At 37.3% G+C, this 27,838-nt stretch overlaps 1 pseudogene; it reads left to right on the top strand.

Annotated features, from left to right (window-relative positions):
* Positions 1 to 23,007: 23,007 nt before the first annotated feature.
* LOC134391633 (large ribosomal subunit protein bL33m-like) lies at positions 23,008 to 23,885 on the top strand (annotated as a pseudogene).
* The last annotated feature ends 3,953 nt before the right edge of the window (positions 23,886 to 27,838 follow it).

The raw sequence follows: 27,838 nt of genomic DNA, 5'->3' as shown, positions 1-27,838 counted from the left end.
TGAAGTGAACTCCCTGCATGGTGAAACACAAAGAATCTTTATTATTGATATAGAGAAGTTGTTTAAAATTTTAAAATTAAAATAAGGAAGTTCTTTGAATATTGCCTAACTCACTATTGTGGGAAAAAAGTTAGAAGCATTTCAGACCATACCACCCTACTTTGCATTTCTATTGAACAGTTATTTTTAACCAAGTTGCAATATTTTTTTTATAAAATAAACTTCAACCCAAATATCAATTTATCATTTCTGACAAGAGAAAAGAAATATATTGTATGTTGCCAAATTCTTGATCAGATAGATGTGTTAGTTGTAAGTTATTAAAATTGGAATTTACTGTAAAAACCCTTAGTAAACTGTAAAGCACTAACTCCACAAATGTAAGTCATTTTAATCGTTACTATGCATAAGGTATAACATTTCTGCAAAATTCTGGAAAATACAAGCTAAATGAGTACACCTAGTAAAAGCAATGAGTAAGAGATATAAAGCATATGAATCCTATTCTTAGTAGATTTGTCATTTAAAATAGTTTGTTTTATTTAAACTTTAGAGGATTTCCATTCTTAGTGTACCCACCTCTGATGAAAACTTTTCTTCACAAAATCTGTAAAAATTCTCAGAAGACAGACATTAATACTGACTTTTAATTATCTTTATTTTACTTTATTTAGTAATCTAGCTTCTGATAAAATATTTATGGATAGAGGTTATCTTTATTCTGGTTTTGCAAAGCTCTCTGTCACCTCCTAATCTGAGTTCATCAGAATGGAGCAATACAGGATATAGAATTGGAAGAGACCAGAAGGACTGAGGAAGGCCTGGCATTTTTATAGGTTTGCTAGAGCCAGAAGAACCTCAGAAGGGCTGGCCAGTTAGCTCACTTGGGAGAGCATGGTGCTGGTAACACCAAGATCACGGGTTTGGATCCCTATATTGGCCAGCCACCAAAAAAAAGAAAACTAAAAAACCTCAGAGATGATTTGGTCCAGTCTTCTTGTTTTACAAGTGGGGACACTGTGGCCTTGAGGTTACCCAGCTCATTAGACTCAGAATCAGGCTTGAACGCTTCTCTGTCTCTTCAGTCCATGGTTCTTTTCACCTTAAGTGAGACACAGGAAAACTAAGAATAGTAGAGCATTGCATAGAGTACTTTAAGCAAGAGAAGAAAGGGGAGTAGATATTTTTGCCACGACTGGAGGTCTTTGCTACCAGGTTCATAACATCTGTATACCCCCAAAAGGTGTCAAAGAAGCAAAGGACAGGAAAAAATTAGCAAAAACTTGAATTCATGTGACTGATTTCCATGCTATGCCAGTGAAAAAGCCTATACATAACTGCAAAATAAGTTTTAAAAAAATTACTTGAGTAAGCAAAACTGGTATTAAAAAAGCCTGCCGTCCTTGAGTGACTTAAACTTCGACCAGTGACTGGAAATTTCTAGATTGTTGATTACACAAATGAAATGTCTCTAAATGTGTTTTATTACCTATATTTGTCACTAGACAGCCACATTTTTCAAAAAGGAAAACATGTTGATTTTTATCACACAAATCCTCACTGTGTGTGCACTGCATGTCTGTCGTGTGTATTTTCTGCAAACATTTATCAAGTGCTTACCGTGGGTCAGTCACTGTGCTAATTGCTTCAACTGTATTATTTCATTCAATCTTTATAAACAACCCTATAAAGTAAATACTACCATTCTCCCATATTTTAAAGACAGTGAAATTGAAGATTAGGTAAGCTAAGCAATTTGTCCAAGGTGCATAGCTAGTGAACGCAGAACTAAGATTGGATCCCAAGCTTTTTGACATCAGAACCAGTCTTCATAAGCACTATTTCTGTGCTCTGCTTCTGGAAAAGAAAATGGCCTACCCAAAATAAGAAATTTCCTTATAAAAACACACACATATGCACATATATATAAAAGCTAAAAATACTTACATATTATTTTCAAAATGGTGTATTCTTCTGTTCCTTTTTTGGGGGGATGGGTAAGTACATAGTCGATATGAGAAACTTCAGACTAATTTACCAGTCATTTACAATTTAAATTTTAGTTTTGCAATGAGTAGTTAAAATATTTATACGTGTATATATATTCAAAAAAGGAATTCAATCGGTACCTAAGGGTTAAGAATAAAGTCTCTCTTTCACTCTGAATTTCACACTCAGTTACCTTTTCAAAATTAATCACTATTAATGGTTTTGTGTATTCTTCCAAATGTATTCTATGCATTTACACATATATGTATATTTCCTTTAATATAAGTGATAGCACAATATTTACACTGTTCTGTATCTTTTTACACTTAACAATAATATATCTTGGCAAATATTCTGTATCAGTACACATAGATTTACCTCAACAGATTCTTTTCAACAGCTGCAAAATATTCTCTTGGGGAGACACAGGGGAAGAAAATGAGATGAAAATGAAATGAAAAGGTAGAAATTCATTAACAACAATAACCAGCATTTCTCAGGCTCTACCGACTACCTACAAGTGGAAGATTCCTAGCCCCCCTGGAAATCTCACATACATGTCCTCACCTCCTCTGATGCCATCACACAGGGAGGTTCAAACCATGTTCTCTCCACACTACGTGGGATAGCAGGGCATCCCTTTTTCACCATGTCACATAAAAATTTTGTATCAAAACAACTTGCTCAGTTCTTGGTTTTGACATTATGCATTGCATGAGTGCAGAGGTAAGGTAATATAGATTCTGGATTCAGAAGGTATCTTAAGATTGCAGAATGAAGCAGGCAACTCCATATTGTTTACACGGAGTTTGTTGTTATTGATGGATGACTTACATACAAGGGAAGGATTGTGCAGGTATTGATCCAGGTGCTGTGCTGCTGCTTTCTCCACAACCCTGGAGGGGAGGAGTTGAAACTTATAAGGGACTTAGAGACAAAGATGGAGCTATACCAAGAAAAAAAGACCATGGAAGTAGAAGATTCCCAGGCACTTCACAGTCACCTGCTGTTTATCCTTGGGGTTTCTGGTGTCGTACACCATCCCCCTTTATCTCACACAAGCATAGCATTCCAGTCCTTTCCCTGCTGTGGTTGCTAAGTAACCAGAGTAAGGAAAGATTGTAACTATTCAATCCAGAGCTTTGAAGGCCACAAGGATGGAGTGAGTTCTGATCAGCATCCCCACATGCATGAACTCTTCAAATCTGAGTGATAAACAACGTGCAACACTCAAAATTGGCTTTCTCCTCCAGTAACTATGTAATTCCTTGAAATAAGAGTCTTCCTAGGAGGTTCCTGGGTCTTTCATGCAAACAGACCTCTGCTGGACCATCTCCAACTAACCTCCCAGCATTCCCTGTTGGGTCTCAATCTGTTTAATGAAACTATACTCATTGGCTCAAGACGCGTCATCCAGCCCCTAAACACACACAATGAGGCATCCTGTAGAGTCTGCTAGCCTCATGTGAGCCTTACTGGCATGCATGGAGAAAAGGGACTTTTATTAATGGACATCAAAAGTGATGTTATTATTCTTATTTACAGCAGAGGAAAATGAGGTTAAGTACCATCTATGGAAAGAAGTGGGGCTGCAGTGTTCATGCAGGGGACTAATATTCAAATCTTCTCTTTTTCCAGACTGTTTCTCCAGGAATGGAGAGTCTCTCTGTCCTTAAATTCTACGCTCATCATAGGTAGCTGTATGCCCTTGGCCACTGCACATGCTTGATTTTTATTCATTCATCCATTCATTCAGTAAGTATTCATTGAGCCCTGGTGATAGGTTGGCCTCTGTGCTTGGCCCTGGGGACTTGCCCCAGTAGACAGAGGACATGTAACTTTCAACATGTAAACAAGTAAATAAACAAGATACCTGCAGATTGCAATAAATACTATAGAGGAAATGGGTAGGGTAATGTGATAAATTGTAAATAACTGGGGAGAAGGGACTATTTTAAATGGAAGGGTAAGGGAAGTTCTCAAAGAGGGGACATTTCAGCTGAAGCCCGAAGGGTGAAAGATGAGAAGGAGCCAGTCATGCAAGGACTGGGGAAGAGTGTCCAGGCAAAATGAACAGCAGCTACCTGATCTTTTCAGTTCATTTCAGCATAGCACAATGTTGAACTCAAAATATACTTCTCAAGTGAAAAATGAGTTCATGTTGCTTTGCCAAGCGCTAAAAGATATTTTAAGGTCAACTATTATTACATGATCTGAAATTTTATTAAGAAATACACTAAAAATCGTTTATATTTTATGGTTTGAATGTGTATCCCAAAGCTCATGTGTTGGAAACAATTTCCAATGCAACAATGTTGAGAGGTGGGACCTTAAGAGGTGATTAAGTCATGAAGGCTCTACCCTCATGAATGGATTAATATCGTTATCAGAGGAGTGGGTTCCTGATAAAAGGATGAGTCTGGCCCCCTCACTGTCTCTTGCTCTCTCTCTAGTGCTCTTTCTCACTATGTGATGCCTCTGCCATTTATGATGCAGAAACAAGGCCATCACCAGACGTACCCCTCAATCTCGGACTTCCCAGCCTCCAGAACCATGAGCCAAATAAACTGCTATTGTTTATAAATTACCCAGTCTGTGGCATTCTATTAGAGCAGCACAAAACAGACTTAGACAATATTATTGCATTATTTATTTTTATAAATTTTCTTGTATGTATTACAAGTGATGATCTCTATTCAATATAGACTTAGTCAGCATAATATATTCCGTCAATAAGTATTTATCCAGTCTCTACTGTGTGCCAGATTTTGTGCTGAATTTTGGTGATAAAACAGTATAGAAAGTTTATTGGAAATGAATACTGGATTGAGAATCAAAGACCAGGGTTTCAGCCCTAGTTCTCTTTCTCTTTCTTTTTCTTTTTTTCTTTTTATTTATTTATTTATTTTTAAAAAGATGACAGGTAATGGGATCTTAACCCTTGACTTGGTGTTGTCAGCACCACACTCTCTGAAGTGAGCTAACTGGCCATCCCTATATAGGGAGCCGAACCCGCGGCCGTGGTGTTATCAGCACCACACTCTCCCAAGTGAGCCACAGGTCAGCCCTAGCCCTAGTTCTCTTTCTAACCAGCTTTATGTTTTGGGGTCAGCCAGTTAACCTTTCTGCAACTCAGTATTCCCATTTGTGCTATATTAACAAGTTGGGATAGATCAGTAGTTTTTCAAGCAGTTCTAAATTGCCTTCGGAGGGCCAGATGGTGTTGGGGTTCTTAGTGCCCTCTCCCACCAGGGCGGCTTTCGTGTGTTTTATATGCTGACATTCCGTGTAAGAGTCTGTTATAGAAACAAGTTTCACTGGTTAAAAAAGAAAAAGATTTGAAAACAACTGGGTCCCCAAATTCCCTTCTGTAATACTAGATATAGGTAATATTATGGAGAATGTTTTTCCTTTTCTCTTAAAATTCCAAGCTATGTGTGTACCTCATGTTTGAAACAACTCAAGGATAATATGAAATAAAGCAGATTACTTCACTTGCATGAATGTGGAAAACATAGTTACTTTTAATACAAATATAACATTTCCCCCCCAGGATATAGAACATTAAGTGAAGCTTCTTGCCCTCTCAAAAAACAAACAAATAAACAAATAAAACATATTTATTGTTTCTGATATTTTAAATTGTCCTTGTCCTATCAGAATTTTCAAAGAATAGTCTACATGCATTTTAATTGTCTTCTTATCTCCCTTCAAAATCCTGACACTCTTTCAAGCAATAAGGAAGGAAATACCAAACTGGCAAAATGTGGGATGTGAAAATGGTGCTATGGGCATGAGAAAACTGCTCCTATTATGTTAGCAAGTTTCAAGTCCTTTACAAAAAGAAGAACTGGCTTGTTAATACCAGTTTTGCTTAGTCATGTAACTTTTTTAAAAGTTAATTTGCAATTATGTATAGGCTTTTTCGCTGGCATCAACGTGGGAATCAAAGTCACGTGGATTCAAGTTTTTGCTAATTTCTTCCTGTCCTTTGTCTCTTTGACCCCTGTTTGGGGTGTAAAGATGTTATGAGACTGGTAGCAAAGACCTCCAGTCATTGCAAAAATATCTACACCCCTTTCTTCTCTTGCTTAAAGTACTCTATCTCCTTTCTTTAGACTACGCAAGACCTCTCTATTCCACCTTATGATGGTGCTTGGTATTAGGTAGTGAAATTATTTGGTAATGAACATGGTAGGTACTCATTGTTGCTCCTTGGCAACATTGTGAAATAAAGCTATTTTTCCTTGATCCTTCATTTTGAGTGGTGTCTATTTCTTTTGCTTACAACAGAATACCTGCAACTTGGTGATTTATAAAGAAATGAGGGGGCCGGTTGGTAAGCTCACTAGGGAAAGTGTGGTGTTGGTAACGCCAAAGTCATGGGTTCAGATCCCTGTAATGACCAGCTGCCAAAAAACAAAAAAACAAAAAGAAATGAAATGTATTTCTTACAGTTCTGGAGGCTGGGAAATCCAAGATCCAAGGAACACTTCTGGTTAGGGTCTTCTTCTTGGTGGTGGATCTCTACAGCAACTCAGCGTCAAGAATGGGCTGAGCAAGAGAGCTAACCTGCTCTCTTGCTCTCCTTATAAAGCCGTCAGGGAGCTGGCTGGTTAGCTCAGCTGGGTAGAGCTCAGTGTTATAACCCCAACATCAAGGGGTCCCTCCTGTACTGATCAGCTGCCCCCCCAAAAAAAAGAAACACACTCATTATTCCATGAATGGATCAATCCATTCACAAGGGCACAGTCCTCACAATCTAATCACCTCTTAAAGGCCCCACTTTTCACTTACCATAATAGGATTTCCCACCCTTTTAACACTATTACGATGGGGATCAAGTTTCCAATACATGAGCTTTTGGGGGACACATTTAACCCATAGCAAGTAGTCTCCTCTGCCTGGCGGCCAGGGCCTTCCTAGGACATGCCTGCCTCTGGATCCTCACCCAAGTCTGCATTCTCTGGCCAAGTCTCTAAAGCTTTAGATCTTTCTGAGCTTTTTCTCTTGTTTATCCCTCAGTGACTTTCAGCTGACAGAAGACACTCACACTCAAGTATTAGACAGAAAAAAAAAAAGTGATGTTATTCCTAAGTAAACATTTTCACTAGCATTCAGTGGTTTTCTGAAGAGTTATGAATAATGTGGGATTTTAGGTAGCTGGAGGGTAGAGATATCTCTCCCACTCCAGGCTTTCTTCAGGTGCCTTTCAAATTTTACCCTGGAAAGGGCCATATTTGCTAAACGGATGTAAGCTGCCTGCCTTTCTTACTCAATGAAACTTGCTTAGTCATAGCTCATAAAGTTCCCCTGAAAGTAATTAGTAAGCAATATTCCAAAGTTTCAGCAAAAACAGTGAAGGAGGATGCCTAAGACTATTACATTTAAATTAGCAGTATGAAAAGAAGTCATACTCCCTTATCTTCTAGACAATGTTTCTGCTAAATTAGTTTTTTTTTTTTCACTAAAAAAGTTCTCACACAAAGAAAAAGAGGAATTCACAGGGACACATAGAATATTTGAGCTAGAAGGAAACTTTGGGATTATCTAAGCCAATGTACTTATTTATAGAGAAAGACAGGGGCTGGTCAATTAGTTCAGTTGCTGAGAGCATGGTGTTATAACACCCCCCAAAACAAAAGAAAACAGAGAAAGAAACTGAGGCTACTAAACTAAGTTCCCTAAGATCAACCACCTAGTGGCAAATCTCGTTTCTCAGTTATAGCTCTCATAGCACCATGACCCTCTCTCTTCTTCACAGCGTGACATCAATAACACTTTTGTGCCTACTTCTGATTATGTGATTAATGCCTGTCTTCCCCACTAGACTATCACCTTCCCGATTGCAGGAACTCGGTCTAGTTTTTCTTGTCACTTGATGGGGCAGCGTCAGGTATGTAGTCAGTGCTCAATAAATATTTGCTGAATAAGTATCAATAAACATAAAGTCAACTATCAGTAAACTATCAAGAAACACAGAATCAACAGTTTATTTAGTCTTTTGAACAATTGTCAAGTTATCAGTCACACATTATGTGGACAAGCTACTTAAATTAGTCAAGGAAATGTTAGATTCTACTACAATGAAATATAATCACATTTCCACGGCTTAAGACGAAAAAAGTTTACTTTGTTTTTTTTGACAGCTGCCAGTAAGGGATCTGAACACTTGACCTTGGTTTTACCAGCACCACACTCTCCAAAGTGAGCTAACCGGCAAACCCTACAATGATTTACTTTTTATTCATTTAAATTCCATATGTGAAAAGCCTCCTATCTCCATCTTGTAGCTACTTATTCTGGAATATGCAGCCCCCAAGGTCACTGTAGCAGAGGCAGAGCCAGATGTAGGCAGCACACGGAATTTCCACCTACAGTCCTGCAGCCAGAAGTAATCATGGCCTCATCCCAATGGCAAAAGAGGGTGAGAAAGTTTTAGGGAGAACTAGCTGTCTCTACTTGCCCTTGTATAGGTTAATTATAATAATAACAATCGTGAATATTTATTGAGCACGTATTTTGTGCCAGGCCAAGTGCTAAATGCTTTGTTATAGTCATTGTTTCATTTAATCCCCATTAGGAGCAAATGAACTACAGGCACTGTTATTACAAAGTTTCCAAATGAGGAAACTAAGGGATTAGTTAATGTGTTCAAGGTCACTATTAATAAATGGTATCAGGGATTTGAACCAATGTGTCTCAGGCAGTACAGCCTGTGCTCTCAGCCATTCTGATAATCCCACCTGTGTGTTTCAACAGTGGAAGGTTTTGAAGAACACCAGATTGGTCTTCAATAACACAAATAGAGGATAGGAAAGAATTATACAGGTCATTTGGTGACTATAAATAACTTCAACTTAGCTATTCAGTTCACGAACCATTTATCATTAACATCACCAAGAGTGGAGAAAGCTGAGATCATGTGTACCTCTCGAAATGATATGCTGAGGACACAGTACTGCATGCAGCATTTCTGTCCAAAGCACGTGATCTGAATCTGATCATGGGGAACTCAAACTGAGGGACAGTCTACTAAATAACTGGTCTGCAGTCTTCAAAAATATCAATGCCAGAAGGATAAGAAAAGCTGAGGAAACCATCCAGATTTAAAGGAAATAAAGAGAACCACCACAAAGGGCAATGTGTGATCTTGAATTGGACTCCGGAGGGGAGAAGGGTCAAAATTGCCGTAAAGGACATTTTGGGAGCAATTGGTAAAATTCAAATATGAACGACATGTTAGACACAGCATAATAACAATAATAAATTTCTCAAATTTGATAATTATACCATGGTTATATAACAGAATGTCCTTGTTTTCAGAAAACAGTGAGATATCAAGGCATAAAAGAACACATTTGAAACTTGCTTTCAACGGGTTCATAAAAAATTATATGTATAAATAAAAAATATGGAGATAGTGAGATAAATAGAGCCATACATTAACATTTTAAAATCTCTACCATTCTTGCAACTCTTTAAAGTTTGAAACTATTTCAAAATTAAAAGTTAAAAAAAAAAAAAAGCATTTACTAATGACCTGGTTGGTGTCAGGCACTGCTCTGGGCACAGGAAAGCAAGTTTTTGACAAGAATGTGTATAGAATGCTTTAAACATAATTCATTATTGTTGATGGAACTGGCTGGCAGAATCCAAGCTGTGATTGCCTTGGTTTTCAAAACAAGGTTATGGTTTTGCCTTAGATGTTTTCTTACTAGGGTTAAAAAGGTGTTTCTGAGTGGGGTTAACTTATGGCAGGGTCATGAACTTTTATGACAAAAAAAAAATCCAGTAGTAATGTAAAAATTGGGGAGAAATGGAAATCCCCTTTGAAAGCGAAGGCATTCAGGCAGCAGAAATCCAAGGCTCTGTTGGAATGGTCAAGAATTAAAAAACCACCCCTTCCCTTCACCTCCGCTCTACCTCAAAGTGTTAGTTTACTAAGTTGGTCACTCAATAAAAACCACAGATGCAGGTGGCTTCCCATTTTCCCCTAAGGCTGGTCCCATTGGGCATGTAAACTCCCTGGGAAAAACCTATGGACACAAGCGAACACTTCATTTCCAAAGCCCCTTTTCATCAAGGTTACAAGAGTTACCAAATCACCAACAACAATTCCATAGAAGCCCTTAGACTGGGGGAGTGAAATAGCATTTAAAAGAGTCACAGATAAGTTGTAAACCAGAATATTGCATAAGCCGATATTAGCTGTGAGGAAATAAAATCATTTATATACAGGAGCAATACTAACTGAAGCACAGACATTTTCCATTTCCCATGAATTTGTTTAATCCAGCCAGCCATCATCATTTTTGAAAGAGGGTGAAAAGCTAATTTTCAAATTTCTCTTTTGCAGGCATGCTTCATTTGCAGACTGCTTTGGAAAATACAGAATAAATAATTCAATATATGTAAGGTGCTTAGAACGATGGAAGACAGTACATTCTTAACTAATGATAGCTTACTTTTAGAAAGAAATAAAATAAATGAGGCCAGCCCGTGGATCACTTGGGTGAGCGTGGTGCTGACAAACCAAGTCAAGGGTTAAGATCCCCTTACCGGTCATCTTAAAAAAAAAAAAGAAAGAAAATAAATATATTCACTGAGCAAAATTGAAATTGACTCCCACTTAATACATAGTTATCCAGGAACAAATAAGGGCCCACTGCAAAGTGTCCTAGGGACCCAGAACATCACCCAAAGCAGGAGGAATTTTTGCCTAGTAGGGCATGGACTTGGGAGTCTGGTAGTCCCCGGTTCAAACCAATTCCACTAAAGATCTTTGAATGCTTTGGCTCTCAAGTCTGATTTTGTTCTGATGTTCCTGGGAAGTCTGAAATCCTCAGACACCAACCACAGCTGGCTATTTTGATGTTTGCCGAGAAAGACAGAACAAAGGTGAAGAATGGGAACTTCAGAAGGACACTGTCTGGTCCCACCACTTCCTGGATGGTGACCTTGAGAATCTGTGACCTTGGTTTCCCTCATTGCATAGTGGAGCTAATGATAATACTTACCTGGGGGGAAGATTGTTGGGAAGATTAAAAAAACTAACATATCCAAAGTGCTTGGAACAGGGAACGCCCAGCATATTCTAGATAATTAACAAATGCTAGCTAGCACTGTTATAGCTATGCTACTGTACTTCTGCCATGATCAGCTCCTCCCAATTTGCCCAGGACTGTTTTAACTGTTCAGTTTTAAAACTGAAAATCCCATGTCCTGGGAACCCCTTCAGTCGCAGGTAAACAGGGACAGTTGATCATCCTGTGTACACCAGTCTAGCTTTGCCACTCACTTTGGAAGGACTGTTATAAAAATTGTGATCCGTGTTTGCAGAGTCCATTGGTTTGAGATGATTCTGAAGAGAATGTTTTCTAAAACTGCCTTTTCAATGTTCTCCTTTCTGTGGCTGGCCCTGATTTATTCCCTCTCCCACCCCACATCCATGTATAACTGAGCTCCAAAAGCTCTTTTCCCACATCTATTGCTCATGCTCAGTTACTTAGGCTGTTTCCTTGTTCACCTCCCCTAGAGACTCCTGAAGCCTAAAGGGCAGAAATCTTGTACTGTTCACATTTGTACATGCCGATAGATAATCCTCTTATCAATGCTTCTGGGTTGAACTGAATTTTGCTTTCCCAGTTGTGAATGGGAGGGTCAGCACAAATTTGCCTCTGCATAGTATTTCCATAAAGATGAGGCTTTCCCTCAGGTAGAGTGCTGTGTGACCTTGGGCAGTTACTTAACCACTCTGTGCCGTATAATAAATAACGTCAGGGATGTAGTCATTGTTACTGTTATTAATATCAGGCATAGGAAAAGTTGACTTGGTAAATGACGGAACTGGGATTTCAATATCTTCAAAAGCTGAGCTCTTAACCATTTTTCTTGATTTCTTAGATGGAGGGAAGGGAGAACAAAGATATATGAGAGGAAATATAAGAGGAAATAGAATATGTAAATGATTTGCATTAAAGTATGGGTACAGATATCACAAAAACAAGGTCAATAACTTACAGTTTCAATTTTAGCTTTTGATTTTACCGCATTCATTTTCTGAAAACCTTCACTTCTTTTTAAGTAAAAATCTTGGTGGAGGTATAACTCCTTTAATAGTTTTCTGTTTAAAGGGAACCAAGAATTCAATTTTGAGACCTGACTTCCTCTCCTAAATGTTCATAAAGACATACTCAGTAAGATTTGATTTTCCACAAAAACAACATTGGGAATTGCAAGGACAGGGCAAAGAAACAAAACAAAAACAAAAGCACAAAAGCATTCTTTGAGGCTGCTCTTTCTTATCCTAATTTTTTTATATCCTGGGCGTATACTTACTTTCATGTTGAATTCTATGTGTCATTAACATAATTATTTGTTTTCCTTTTGTGGCTTTTATAATTAATTTTAAAAATATGCTTCTCTAGGTTTCTGATAAACAAATGCAGCTGAATCTTTTACTGAGGGCAACAAAGTGCTCACTGATAAAACTTGCAAGAAAATGGAGGGATAAAAATGATTTTAATACATTAGTAAAACAAAACAAAACACAAACAAGAAAAACAGCAACAGAAAAACAAGTCCTAATCGTATCCTCTACACTCTTCGGACAGGCAGAACACAGCTTTGCCAATATCAGTTTCTTTTTCACAAGTGTGCTTAGTTTAGGTAAATCCTCCCATATGCGTCACCTAAGTTGTGTTTCTCAAGAAATTTGCCCATTTCATCTAAATTTTAAATTATAGACATAAAATTGTTATGTCCTCTGATTACCATTGTTTTAAAAATCAGCTTTATTGAAGTATAATTTTTATACAATAAAATTCACCAATTTAAAGTGTACAAGTCTACACTTATGTAACCACTACCACCACCACCATGATATAGAACATATGTTCCCACAAAGACTTGTATGAAAATGATACAAGCATATGTATATGAAAATGATACATCATCCCCCAAAATTTCCTCATGTCACTTTTAAAGCTAGTCTCTTTCCTTGGCCCCTGACCCTAGACAACCATTGATCTATGCTCTGTCTCTGTAATTTTCCCTATTGTAGAATTTCACGTAAGTTGAATCTTACAGTATGTAGTTGTGTGTGTCTGAATTCTTATGCTTAGCATAACACTTTTGAGACTCATCCATGCTGAAGGGGAATGTATCAGTAGTTTATTCCTTTTCCTGCTGAGTAAAATTTCATTGTATGAATATACCACAATTTGTTTTTTCATTCACAAGTTGATGGATTCTTGGGTTGTTTCCAGTTTTGGACTACTATGAACAAAGCTGCTAAGATCATTTTCATACAAGTCTTTACGGGAACATATATTTTCATTTCTTTCGGGTAAATACCTAAGAGTGGTATGGCTGGGTCATATGGTAAGTACATATTCAATTTTATAAGAAATTAACAAACTTTCTTCCAAATGTCTATACCATTTTAGATTCCTACCAACAATGTAAGAGTTCCAACTGCTTCACATCCTTGCTAATACTTGGTAATTGTCAATCTTTTAAATTATAGCCATTCTAGTAGTGAAGATATAGTTTATTGTAGTTTTAATTTGCACTTCTCTAATGACAAATGATGCTGAGCGTCTTTTCATGTGCTCATCATTCATATATTTTCTTTGGTGAAAGCGTCTGTTAAAATATTTTATACCCTTTTAAATTTGAGTTTTGTCTTATTGAGTTTTACAGTTTTTTATATGTTCTGCATACAAGTCCTTTATCAGAAATACATCTGGCATATACATTCTCCCAGTTTGTGGCTTGGCTTTTAATTTTCTTCACAGTACCTTTTGAAGAGCCAAAGTTTATTATTTTTTTGTTCTTTTTAAAAACATGTTGGTGGCCAGCTGCTGCAGGGATCAAATGCTTGCTCTTTTTATTAGCACCATGCTCTGATCAACTGAGCTAACTGGCCAGCCTGAAGAGCCAAAGCTTAAATTTTGATGAAGTTCAATTTACTGATTCTTATTATTTGGGGTTTGTGTCCCATCTTAGAAATCTTTGCTCATCACAAGTTCACAACATTTTTCTCTTATGTTTTCATCTTCAAGTTTTATAGCTTTAAACTCTTTACTTTAACTCTTTTAATCATTTTGAGTTAATTTTTATATAAGTTATGAGGTAAAGGTTGGGGCTCATGTTTTTTTTCTTCTTGATATCAAATTCTTCCAGCTTATTTTTTTAAATAAATTATTTCTCAATTGAATTATCTTAGTTTCTTTTTTAAAAAGTAATCAAACATTTATGGGTGAGTCTATTTCTGGACTCTATTCTATTCCATTGATCTATATGTCTATCCATATGCCAATATTACATTATGATATTGATTACTAAAGCTTTATGATAAGTCTCCAATCTTGTTCTTCTTTTGAAAAATTGTTTTGGCTATTTTAGATTCTTTGGAATTGCATATAAATGGTAAATTGTATTGTATGTAAATTGTATCTCAAAAATATTTATTTTAAAAATTGAACTGGGGCCGAGCCCGTGGCGCACTTGGTAGAGTGCGGCGCTGGGAGCGCTGCGACGCTCCGGCCGCGGGTTCGGATCCTACATAGAACTGGCCGGTGCACTCACTGTCTGAGTGCTGGTCACGAAAAGGACAAAAAAAAAAAAAAAAATTGAACTGAATGCAACACAAAAGCAAGACATTAAAGAGGCCTTTTTTTTGTATGGTGAACATGAAATCATAGATGTAAAAGAACTGAAGACTGCAATTCTTGATTTTGATCTGAAAAAAAAAAAAGAAATGAAAACAAAGATGGTTGAATTTGAGAAAGTTATTGGAACAATTGACTTGGAAATTTGTTTTCACAATGATAAGTGAGAAAATGGGGCCGGCCAGTTAGTTTACTTGGTCAGAGAGTGGTGCTGATAACACCAAGGTCAAGAGTTGGGATCCCCATACCAGCCAGCCTCCAAAAAAACCCCAAAAAACTAACTAACTAACTAAATAAATACATAGATAAGTGAGAAAATGACTGAAAAAGATGAAAAGGAAAAAAAATATTAAGGTTTTCAAAGTATTTGATGATGGTGGTATAGAAAGCATAATATAAAAAAATTAAGGTAAAATTTAACATTAGATAAACTTTAGGAAATGTTTGTAAGAAGCTATTATTTAATAATAAATATTAGAACAATAAATAAGAACTTATTGATAGTGATTTTAAAAAAAAAAACTATTCTTCTGCAAATCCAAAACTATTAATACAGATCCATTGTTACTTTTTTAAAAAAAATTTTTGGTGGCTGGCCAGTATGGGGATCCTGACCCTTGACCTTGTTGTTACAACACTGTTCTCTAACCAGCTGAGCTAACTAGCCAACCTTGTCGTTGCTTTTTTGGAAAGTTGTTATCATCTTGTTGCTTTTTTAAAATATTGTTTCTACAGTTTAATCTTTGAGAGAGAGAGTGTGTGTGTGTGTGTGTGTGTCTGTGTGTGTATACTTCCCCCATTTTTAGCTTAAATATATATATTTAATTAAAATATATATATTTAATTGAGTTCTGACTTGATTTCTACACCACATTGACACATGATTTTTTTTTTCTAGTAATATATTGCTAGTCTACAGCATCTGGAAATAAAAATAAACAGAGTTGGCTTCCCTGAGTTATGAATCTAAGAACAATATCAATCCCAGTCGTTGTGTTAAAAGCCCCAACTCTAAACACTTAGGATATAGTTTTCTTTTTTACATTAAATTAACTTGGTCCTGCTCTAAAGAAACTGAAATAAAAGTGGCAAATAAGCTCTTTTCTATCTTATTGCTTTTCCTTTTTACATTTCTAAAAACACCTGGCAACCATTTGTTTTTTAAGCAGTTATTTAGATGTTAGGAGTATAAAATAAAATTGTTTGGCAAATGCATTATTTTCTTATCACCTCTATTTCCTTCTATGTGGCGTTATACTATGGAAAGAGGGAGAAAACCAGTACTCTGTGGGCCGTTGGGCTACGTGCTCTACATGTGTGTTCTTAGTTGATCCATAACAGCCCAGGAAACAGGTGATGCACCCCACTGACAGATTAGAAAGTCTCAGAGAGCTTTAACCATTACCCAAATTCCCATAGCTATTATGCAAATATGCAGTAGACTAGGGACTTCCAAAATTTATGCTCTTGCTCAGCTCTCTGCTGCTTCCCTGTAAACCCTCACAATGCTTTTAAGTTTAACTTTTCTAACTCATTTTCAGTTCTATGACTCTCAGACTTTAACTTTTGTCAATATAACTCACTTTTTAAAAGAGCTAAACTCAGGCTGGCCAGTTAGCTGAGTTGGTTAAGAGTACGATGTCATAATGACAAGGTCAAGGGTTTAGATCCCCTTACAGTCCAGTCACCAAAAAACTCCCAAAACAACCAAAAACATAAATAAAAGAAATAAAAGATTCTCTTCCAGAACCTGAGCAATAGATTTGGGGTAAAAGGTAATCCTGCTAAAAATGTAATCTTTAGGCCACGCCCAGTTATTTTTAAATGCAGACTGAAGGTGATGTTTTTCTTTTGTTTTGTCAACACCTAAAAGTGTTTCTTTATATTGAGGCTGTGTGTTAAGGGAATATTCTTACCTGTTTTCACAGTACCTTTTATTTCTAATTGTGAAAAATTTCTTTCGGACAAGGGGGGAAAGTATATATTTAACATGTTTTATAAGATACAATGCCAGCCTATAATTTTAAAAAGGTTTTACATATTTTGGGTTTTTTATTCATTTTTTTCTTATTATTTTTTCTTTTTTAAAAAACTAGGTAAAACATTTTGTAAAAAAAATTCAGAGTACCAAAAAGTATATGGTGAGAAGTTTCCTACCCCAGTACCCAATCTTTAGGCTTCCCCAGAGACACCCGTTTCTAGCAATTTCTTGTGTATCCTTCTAAGCTATTCCATGTATATATAAGCATATAAAATATTTAATATATATTTTAAAATATAAATTGAATTATTTTATATACATTTATAGCATCTTGCATTTTTATTTTATAACATACCTTAGAGTTCCACATAGCTAAAAAAAAAAAAAATGCCTCGTTTTAATAGCTACAGAGCATTCCATTGGGTGGATTACTATGGTTGTTTCACAATTCCTTATTGGTGGACATTTGGTTTGTTTCTCATCTCTTTCTGAAATGAATATTTTTATACATGTATCTCTGTACACGTGTGCGTGTATCTGCAAAAAACGTTTCTGGAAGTGCTGGGGGTGGGAGGGATATAACACGCCGTTTGTAATCGTCTGGGACTTAATTTTTTTCTCAATATTGTATTGCTGAGATTCATTCATATCGTTGTTGACAATTTCATAGCTGCGTACTATCTGATTATGTAAATATATCATCATTTACCTATTATTATGTCCAAGGACATTTGAGTTGTCGCCTGCTTTTTGTTATAATGAACAACGCTGGTTTCCATTTTCTTCTTCTTGTCTCCTGCTACACATTAGCAAGGGTTTTTCTTGGGTGTATGCCTGAGAATGGTAAGTGAATATTTGTGAATGTTCAAATTTGCAAGATAATACCAAACTATGTTCCAAAATGATTATATCAATTTACACTTCTACCATCCATGTCTGAATTTCAATTGGTTATCTTCTCCTAGTTGCTTGTCTTTTCATTTTCTTTAAGGTGCCTTTTAATTAATATGAGCCGTATTTATCCCTCTAGATTGACTCTAGATTGGCTCTTGGCCCCAGGAGATAGACCTATAGGAACCTCATCAGTGGGTTTCAAACTCCCTGTTTTCTGGTTGAGTTTGGCTAAAAAAGAGGAACCCCAGCAGAAAACTGGAGGGAGGGAACAGAGTGAGGTTAGGGTTTTTATCTTCCCAGCTCTTTCCCTGTGAGGCTGCCATGAGGTGCTGTGTCCCTTGATCAAAAGTGCCCTGCTCTCGAGGGTTCTCTCTTTCACGTTCCAGTGTCCTGTTCCTCCCTCCAGTTTTTCCTTTGGACCTTGGGGAGGTGACAGCTCCTTTGCTGCAATTCAGGCTTCCTGCATTTTTTTTTTATGGATCCCCATCACTGTGCCCAGACTGGTAATTCATCGCTTTGTAGATAAACCCTTCTCAAATCATCTTAATTTGAGTTTGTTGTCTGTTTTCTTTTGACACTCTGCCTGATACAGAAGTTCTTCATGTTAAGGTTAAATACATGAATTTTTACTTGAATTAGAGAAGAAATTCTTTTCTACCCTGAAGTCATGAGGATATTTACCATATTTTCTGTTAAAAGTTTTAAAGTTTTGCTTTTGCATTTTTTGTCTACACCAAATACCTAAACGAGAATTTATTTTTTGTTGTTGTTTTTCAGCTACTAGCTAGTAGAGAGATTGAACCATGGACCTTGGTGTTGTCAGCACTATGTTCTCACCAATGAATTAACCAGCCAGCCCAGCATGTATGTTCTTAATCTATGCAGATTTGATTCTTACATTTAGTGTGAGGCAAGGAAGTAATTTAATTTTTTTCCATAGGGGTAACCATTTTGTCTAGCTTCATTTTTGTTTTGTTTTTTTTGGCAGCTGGCTGGTATGGGGAACCAAACCCTTGACCTTGGTGTCACAGGGCCGCACTCTAACCAACTGAACTAACCGGCCAGCCCTCTAGCTTTCTTTAAGTAGTATCTGTCACTTCGGTGATTTGCTTTGCTGTCTCTTTCATATTTTAAAATATCAGTTAATATTATTCAAAACAAAGTTAGTAGAGTTACAGCAATAACAAAAATGGCAAAAAATAGTTTTTACATTTCTGAAGAGTTGTGAAAAATAAATGAGAAGAATATGCAACAGAAATCATTTATGGTCCTCAAAGCCCAAAATATTTATTACTTCCTTTTTTTTTTTTTTAAAGATGACTGGTAAGGGGATCTTAACCCTTGACGTGGTGTTGTCAACACCACGCTCTCTGAAGTGAGCCACAGGCCGGCCCTATTACGTGGTCCTTTGAAGAAAAAGTTTGCTGATTCTTGCTGCAGACTGGGTACTCTAATTACTCACTATTAAGTGAAAAATTAATAACACTAAGTCAACTAAATAGTTTTGTTTTATAAAATAGAGAAGGCCTAAATGGGACTATTGAGTTCTTATTTTGGGTTATGGCATTTTTCAGTACTAGAATTTCTATTTGGTTCATTTTCAAATCTGTCATATCCCCCACCCCTGCCATTTCCAGTTTCTAGTTCTCTGCTGAAATTTTCTATCTTGTGTTGTACCTTTTTGGACACTATAAATATAATTATTTTAAAGTCTATGTCTGACAGTCCCAATATCAGAAGCCCTTGTGTGACTTTCTATTGTCTGTTGTTACTGCTGATTTTCCTTCAAGTTTTCTAAACTCCTTACTTGCCTGGTTGTTTTTAGACATTTAAAAACAACCAGGCAGGTAAGGATGGCATTATATGAGGATACCTCAAAAACTTCATGGAAATCTCTTTTTTTTTCTTGGTGGCTTGCCAGTACAGTGATGAAACCCTGGACCTTTGTGTTATCAGCACCATGCTCTAACCAACTGAGCTAACTGGCCAGCCCCCATATTATCTTTTAATTCTATTTTTTCATGAACTTTTTTTTTTGTCACCGTCACTTGGTAGATAAGCATCCATGAACTTTTTGAAGTACCCTAGTATTTGAAACATTGTAGAAGTAATTTGAGGCTCTGATGTTATCTTCTGCATAAGAATGTCTAACCGCATTAGCGTCAAAGAGAGCCTTAATCCAATTTCAGGGATTGAAATGATAGATACAAAACTGAACTGCAGCTCCTGGGAGGACAGGTCTACTACTAGTTCAGCCTTAATTTTAGTGTAAAGGCCCTCAGGTTCAGGCTCTCAACTCAAAGCAAGAGGGGGAAGTTAGATGTCTCCCCTACCCAGAACAAGTCACACTGAATTTTTTTTTTTAATTTTTAATGTGTGTGTGTATATATACATATATATGTACATATATGGTGTACAACATGTTTTTATATGTGGATACATAGTGAAAGGTTGCTACAGTCAAGCAAATTAATATATCCATCATCTCACATAGTTACTCTTTTGTGTATATGTGGTAAGAGCACCTAAAGTTTTCTCTCTTAGCAAATTTTCAGTATATAATACAATATTATAAATATATTTTCATGCTATACATCCTAAATATCTGCAATGTTGTACCCTCTGACTATATCTCCCCATTTCCTCCTCTCACATCCCCTCTCTGATCCCCCGCCGCCCAAGTAACCACCATTTTATTCTGTTTCCGTGTATTTGACCTTTTTTAAAAAAATTCCACATGAGTGAGATTATGTAGTGTTTTTCTTTATGTTTCTGTTTTATTTCACTTAGCATAATGTTCTCCAAGTTTATCCACGTCGTTACAAAAGGCAGGAACTCCTTTTTTAAGGCTGAATACGCATTCATTGTATGCTTACACCATAATTTCTTTATCAACAGACAGTTTGTTTCCATGTCTTGGTTATTGTGAATAATGCTGCAGTAAACATGGGAGTGCAGATACTGTCTTCAATTTGCTGACTGCAAGTCCTCTGATATATACCCAGAAATGGGATTGCTGGATCATATGGTAGTTCTATTTTTAATTTTTGAGGAATGTCCATACTGTTTTCCACAGCGGTACGCAAATTTACATTCCCACCAACAGGGTGCAAGGGTTCCTTTTTCTCCACACCCAGTTTAATGGCATCAGAAGAGATGGAAACAAATGGGTTTCCTGAGCAGGCTCCTAGTTTGGTGCACTTTCAAGCCAATATCCCTTAAATATCAACCTAACATTTGAACACTTAGGAGTTCTGGTTGCAGGAAGGGTGGAATAAAGATGGCTTTCATCCAAGCAACCAATATAATCCTGCAGTTAACTGGGACCTTCCCTCCTAAGAAGGTGCTCAAACCCCAGCTCCCTGCTCTCAGCCTCTGGCGTGCCATCTCGCTTCTCCCTCTGCCTGGATCATCTTCCTACAGATGTCCGCATGGTTCACCTCCTCACCTCCTTCAAGTCTTTGCCCAAAGGCTAACATCTTAGTAGGGCATGGCCTGATCACCCTATTCAAAAGGGGAACCCCTCCCATTCCTGGTGCTCCTTATCCTGCTCTGCTTTCTACTTTTTCATAAACTATGTATCTTCTACTATGCTATTTAATTTAGTTATTCATCACGCCCATACTTATTGCTTGTCTCCCTTGCAGAAATGCTACAAAGACAGGAATCTCTATCTGCTTTGTTCATCAATGTATCCCAGCATATAAAACAGCACCTACTTAGTGCTCGGTAGATGTTTGTTAAATGAATAAATGAAGGCAGCCCCGAGACTTTCTTGGATATAAGAGCCAGTCCCTCAATGGCCCCATGGCTTATCAAACATTTTTTCCAACCACATATAGTCCTGTCCTCAAGAGGAATTCCAGTGAATATATTTCCCCAATATGTTCACATTTGTGGTGGTGTTTTAGAGCTCTTTGTAAATTGCTATTCCTGATCCACACTTAATCTGGCTCTGCATCTCACAAGGAGGCTGTTCTCCTTGGAGACTCCCAAAATATTCTAGAATTCATGGGCTACCACGTCCTACATCCATCTCCGCAATAGTGGTGACGGTTACCTCCTCCTCCTGGATAGTTCTTGAAAAAGCTTCTTTCTCTGGTTCCTTGACTACTAAGTTTTGCTTCTCAATGACTCATTCTCTTTTTGGATATTCCTTCCAGCCAATCTCTTTCAGGAGATTTTCTAGGTTGGTTTTATTCTCTTTGCTGTTTAACCTAATAGGGACAATCTTTCCTCTCCCTTTTCCAAGTTCCTGAAAGATTCTCGCTCTAAACCTCAACTCATGGCAATCCTTTCAAACACATGAAGATTCAGGCATCACATTAGCACCTATTACCAAAACGCTGACAATTGAGTCTTTTAACTTTCTCTTTTCCTCAGAACCTGTGGTAATTTACATCATGAATGAGAAGAAAAATAACTGAGCTTTTTAGCTCATTAAACAAAATAAGGTAGAGCATAGATGCCTCACCAAATGTGCTTAAAACCAGGTGTATCTGCCTTTATATTTTTCCACAGGGGCACACCAAGAAACATGAATCTAGAGAGTCCATATGTTAGGTATAATGTTACTGCATGGCAAAATTATTCCCTCTTGAGTATAGGGCTTTAAGTAAGACATAACACTTGGAATTGATTGGAAGTTGAGATGAGGGGGACAGAATCAGCTTTCCAAACTTTCATAATTTGTGCAGAAAGTTATGTGCCCCATACGACTTTTCAGTCGACGGTGGACTGCATATAGAATGGTGGTCCTTTGTGATTATAATGGCTATACCATGCAGCCTAGGTGTGTAGTAGACTATACCATTTAGGTTTGTGTGAGTACACTTTCTGATGTTCACACAACAACAAAATCACCTAAGAACACATTTCTCAGAATGCATCCCAATTGCTAAGTGACACATAACTGTATTATATTTAGATCAGGCAAGAGGTTTTTTGTTTTTTGTTTTTTTTAGACCAGGAAGTCTAGTTCCAGAGGCTGCACTCTTTTATTTATTTATTTTATTTATTCATTTATTCATTCATTCTTGGTAGCTGGCCAATCTGGGTGTTATAAGGCTATGCTTTAACCAACTGAGCTAACTGGCCGGTCAGCTCCTTAATAATAATCCTGTGGGGTACAATTTCTAAACTTTTCTGGAATCCCTTGAGTTTCTTTCTTCTTTTTCCTTTTTTGGCAGCTAGCTGGGATTCCAAGGAGCTTTAATAGAATGAAAAATGTAATTTTACAACACTGACTGATGAATGTTGTCAAGCTCTTTTACCTGCCCATAATCATGTTCGAGACGCCAATTGTTGAGCTAGGGCTGGGTCTGGAGCTTATGGACCCCTCAAGCCAGTTCTCAGACTGGGTCACAAATCCTTCACATGCCAGGCTGGGTTCCCAGACCCCTCACACACAGTTCTGTGAGCTAGGTAACTGGTAAACAGGTCCTTGGAAGCCATAGGTTGGAGAGCATGGCCATGGATGGTGGCTGCCCAAGGCAGACGCCAGCCAAGGTGGCAGTGCTGTGAGGGTGCACCAACTCCATCCACACACACGCACAACTTGCTTACAAAGAATGTGCCATACTACCCCCAATCGGGCCTAAGGCAAGGGGGCCTGATTAAATTATTCTATTTTCCCAATAAATGTTCTAACTGTTCAAAGCCAAATTGTTTCCTTACAATGTTCTTTTTTGAAACTTCACTTGCTTTGTTAGGCGGTCTTTTATCCTTCTTCCCTTTCATCTGTCATTGTTTATTATTTTGGTATTTATTTGAAACATACAAAAACATATATGGAATATTTTAATAAAATAAACACCCATGAATTGATCTCCTGGTCTAAAAATAAAAGCATTTTTGATAAGTTATGTGCCATTCTCAGACTATCTCCCTGCCTTCCCATTCCTAGAAGTATCCCTGCCTTAAGTTTTGTACTTATTATTCCCTTGCTTTACACACACCCGATTGGGGAAAGAGAGAGAAAAAGAGATATATACAGATAGGCTAAAAACGTATTGTTTAGTTTTGTTTGTTTTTGAACTCTGTAAAATCTTGTATTTTAAGTGGTCTTCTGGGTTTTACTTTTTTCAATCAATGTTGTGTTCAAGAGTCTTCCATGTGGGGTTACCAGGACTGCATGGTTGTGGTCACCATGTTTCCTCTCTGTGGTCTCTGCCAAGAGCAAGTCAAAAACCATTCTGGTAAAAATGATGAGCCAAGCTGGGACAGGTTTCTCCTTCACCACCAAGAGAAGTTGACTACGGGAGAAACTGACTCTCTTGCGTTATGATCCAGTTGTGAAGAAAAAAGTCCTCTTTGCGGAGCAGAAAAAAACATGCTCCCTCTAAACAATGGATTGAAAATGAATTTGATTTATAAATGAGAAGACTGAGGGCAGGGTTACTGTCTCAGAAATCCTGCAGCATGTAGTAAAAGAAGAGGAATGGCTGAGAATCACTGCCTCCTGGGATCTGAAGGCCATTGTGAAGAAAAACAATGCAGTGAAAGAAAGTTCTTCATATATGGACAGATATCATTGCATCACATTTGTTTATCTTTATGGATATTTCTATACCCCTTAATAAAAAGTATTGAAACTTTGAAACAGAGCAAAACAACAAGGTTCTTCCACATCATTTCATTTACCTGTAGCTTATTCATTTTTACTCTTCTGTATTACAATATTCCGTTATGTGAACATACCACAATTTACTTATTCTCTTGCCAGTATTTATGTATGTATGTATGTATTATATATCTGACCGATATATACACAAACATATATAGATCATATACGTACATATAATATATACAATGCACATAATGTTATAAAACATAATATATATATATATATATATATATATATATATATATCAGCTCTTTTCCATTATAAACAAAGCTGCTAAAACCATCTTTCTATATATATATCCTGGTGCTCCTATACAGCAGTTTCTCTTGTATATGCCTCAGAACCAGTTTGTGGGCTAAGCTTTACTATTGTCTATTTTCCTAAATGATTGTCCCAATTTAGCCTCCTAGTAGCAATGTTAAGAATTCCTGCTGAACCACATCTCCATTTATTTGGTATTTTTCAGACTTAATATTTATTCATCTGAACCACAGCATTAGAAACAGAACAGCATCGCTTCTTGGCCTTTTGGCTGGGATCAAGTGTAGTAAAAACAGAACAAAGCCTCCTGTCAAAGTTCATGAATTTATTCCCAAACTGAAAGTGCTGTAACATTCAGTCATGAAGAATTGATTGTCCACACGGCATCTCCTGATTATTGCCACTTCACCAGGGAGGATGCAGTGTAATAGGTCCCGACCACTGAAATAGCCATGTTCTTCCCCAGAACTTTCCGTAGGCTGAGCTTATCGGCAGACTTCTTGTTTGATATACAACATAAGGTGAGCCAATTACCACTTCAAAGTGAGCTTAGCTGATCCACTCTAGTCATTAGATTTTCATGTTATTTTGATTACATATGATTTTTTTTATTCCTTTACTTCCAACTAGATTTTTAAAAAGACCCCAACAGCAAAAATTGGAATAATTGATATGGAAAAACACTTGCACATATACTTTCTTTTTTGGCAGCTTGCTGGTATGGTGATCTGAACCCCTGAATTTTTTAAAAAACATTTTTTTCTTAGGAAAAACAGACCTAGTTTTATAAATTAGAACTGAGGAGGCCCTCCTTCAGGCACATTTGTTTCCTAAAAAAGTACAACTTTAAAAGCCAGTGTTGGTATCTGCCAATGTTTTCCAGAGACTATATCTGAAAGCTGAACTGAGAATGAGACTGCAGTGCTGGACCCAACACTAGTTCACTGTGTGACCTGTGACCTCTCTGAGCATCATATTCTCACTAGCAAAATGGGGATAAGACTTGCCCTGCCAGCCTCATGGGGCTTTTTTTTTTTTAAAAATGGCCAGTAAGGGGATCTTAACCCTTGACTTGGTGTTGTCAGCACCATGCTCTCCCAAGTGAGCCACAGGCTGGCCCTCTCGTAGGGCTTTTGTGAGAGTTAAATGATACAGTGAACTCATTCATTCATGCAGCTTTCATTGAGGTCTTATGATGGACTAGAGTGTTTTGCCATCTGCTTCAGGAAAGTGAAAGACATGTGAGAACTGGTCTTTTTCTTCTGCGTTTGTGAAAGTAATATAGCAGAGACAATGTTAAAAACAACAGAATCCTACAAAAATATAAGGCTATGTAATTATGATGGTGGTAGTGGTGGCTACTATGAAGATTATGTAAAAATTATAAAAATTTTATAAACAGTAAAACAGTACTGAGAACCTCTGGAAGAGGATCTTTGAAAGATTTCTCTTTCTTTTCTAATCTTACCAAAGGCACTCTACAGTAGTTCAAAAATGAGCATTTTCATTGCTAATTGCACACACAAAAAAGGCATGTGATAAAAGTTAAATACAAAGAGACCACACATTTCATAATGGATGTCAACTGGGACCAGAAACTTATAGCCAATTATAAGCACAGAGCTAAAACGTGGGATCCCACCAATATGCCAGTTTCCTAAACATCTTTGAGCTCAGAGGACTTACCACCACCACCTCTCCCTTCTTCTCTACCCCCAGTTACCAGCTAACTTCTGGGAGAACAGATGCTGCTTCTCTATAACAAAGAACATTATTGCCCTGCTATTCAATTTTGTTAAAACACAGAGAGTGGCCACTCACAAATTGCTAGAAAAAAATATTCCTCATGCAAAGGACCTAAAGTCGAAGCAGAATCAGTTGCAAGCCTGTCTTCTTAGTGAACTAGAAAGTGAAAACAGGCGTTATGAGCATGCTGAGAGGAGAAGGGAGGCGTCGCTTTCCTCTGCCTTTCCCAGGCTGGTGGATGGCTTAGTTTAGAAGCTTCTGAGGCCAAAAGGGCTGAAAAGGAGAGACAGAGTTGTTCTTCAGGCTCAGGATAAAGATGTATAAAGAATTTGGCCATGGTTTAGCACACCTCTCCCTGCCCAGAATGCAATCAGAAACGTCACAGCTTAGCCGTTTCAGGAGGACTAGTGTCCTGGCAAGGGATCAGTCATGGTTCAGAACAAAGGACTAACAAGTCAACACCCCTCTGGCACCTCCACAGGGACCATGAGAGTAGGTCTGTTGTCTTCGCTTCTCTGTGAAGCTGATGGTTTGCTACGAGACCTATGTCAGAGGAGTTTCCTCTGTTGGTGTGAACACTGGTAGGAGCTACTAAAGTAATTACAGTCAATGCAGTCTGGTTTGGTGATACAACAGCCACCATAGTACACGTTTATTTACTACTCTTCTCATGCACTGTTTCAATAAAACCTCTCAAGAGCCCTGTGACAGAAGGCCATTATTATCACTTTCTCACTCTCATTCTTACTCCATAGATAAGGAAACAAAGTCAGCTTAAATGGTTAAAAGCCTTCAGTTAGAACCAGGTAGAACTGGTTTGAAAACCTCCACTTCTACCACTTACTAGCTGTGTGACCTTGGGTATGTAACTTAACCTCCCTGAACCTCTATTTCCTCATCTGTAAAATGGGGATAATTATAAGGCAAGACCCAACATTTGTTGAGCATTTATTAAATGCCAGGACTGTCCCAAGCACATTGCTTGGATTCATTCAGATAACTTTCATAGTAACCCTATTAGTAAGTAAAATCATTATCTACATTTGACAGAAGAAGATACTAAGAGATTAAGTTACTAGTTCAAGTTTACACAGCTAGGAGGTATGGAGCTACAACTAGAATTCAGGGATAATAATATCACCCTACAGCATTACTCTGAGGTTTAAATAACCAATTGTGATAACATATGTAGAAGTAAATACATGACAAGAGCAGCACAAAGGATGGGAGGAGGTGTAAATGGAAGAATCCTGTAATAAGGTTCTTACATTATACGTGAAGTGGTATAATATTAACTCAGGATAGACTGTGATAAGTTAAAAATGCATATTGTAATCTCTGGAGCAAAAAAAAAATCTAAAAAAATTTTTAAAAAGCCCGTGGCGCACTCGGTAGCGTGCTGCGCTAGCAGCGCGGCGACGCTCCCACCGCTGCGGGTTCGGATCCTATATAAGCATGACCGGTGCACTCCCTGGCTGAGCGCCGGTCACGAAAAAAAAAAAAAAAATTAAAAATTAAACAAAAAAATCTAGAGAAGTATGTCATACAATCATGTTATAAAAAACTAACAGAGGTAATAAAATGGAATAATAAAAATAAATTTTTAATCCAAAAGAAAGGAGGAAAGGAAGAACAAAGGACCAGAAAATAGAAATTTTATAATGG

This window comes from Cynocephalus volans, chromosome 12 (genome assembly GCF_027409185.1).
Source record: "Cynocephalus volans isolate mCynVol1 chromosome 12, mCynVol1.pri, whole genome shotgun sequence".
NCBI classification, from domain to species: Eukaryota; Metazoa; Chordata; class Mammalia; order Dermoptera; family Cynocephalidae; genus Cynocephalus; species Cynocephalus volans.
Note: the sequence above shows the minus strand (reverse complement) of the source record. Positions and strands in the feature narration are given on the sequence as shown.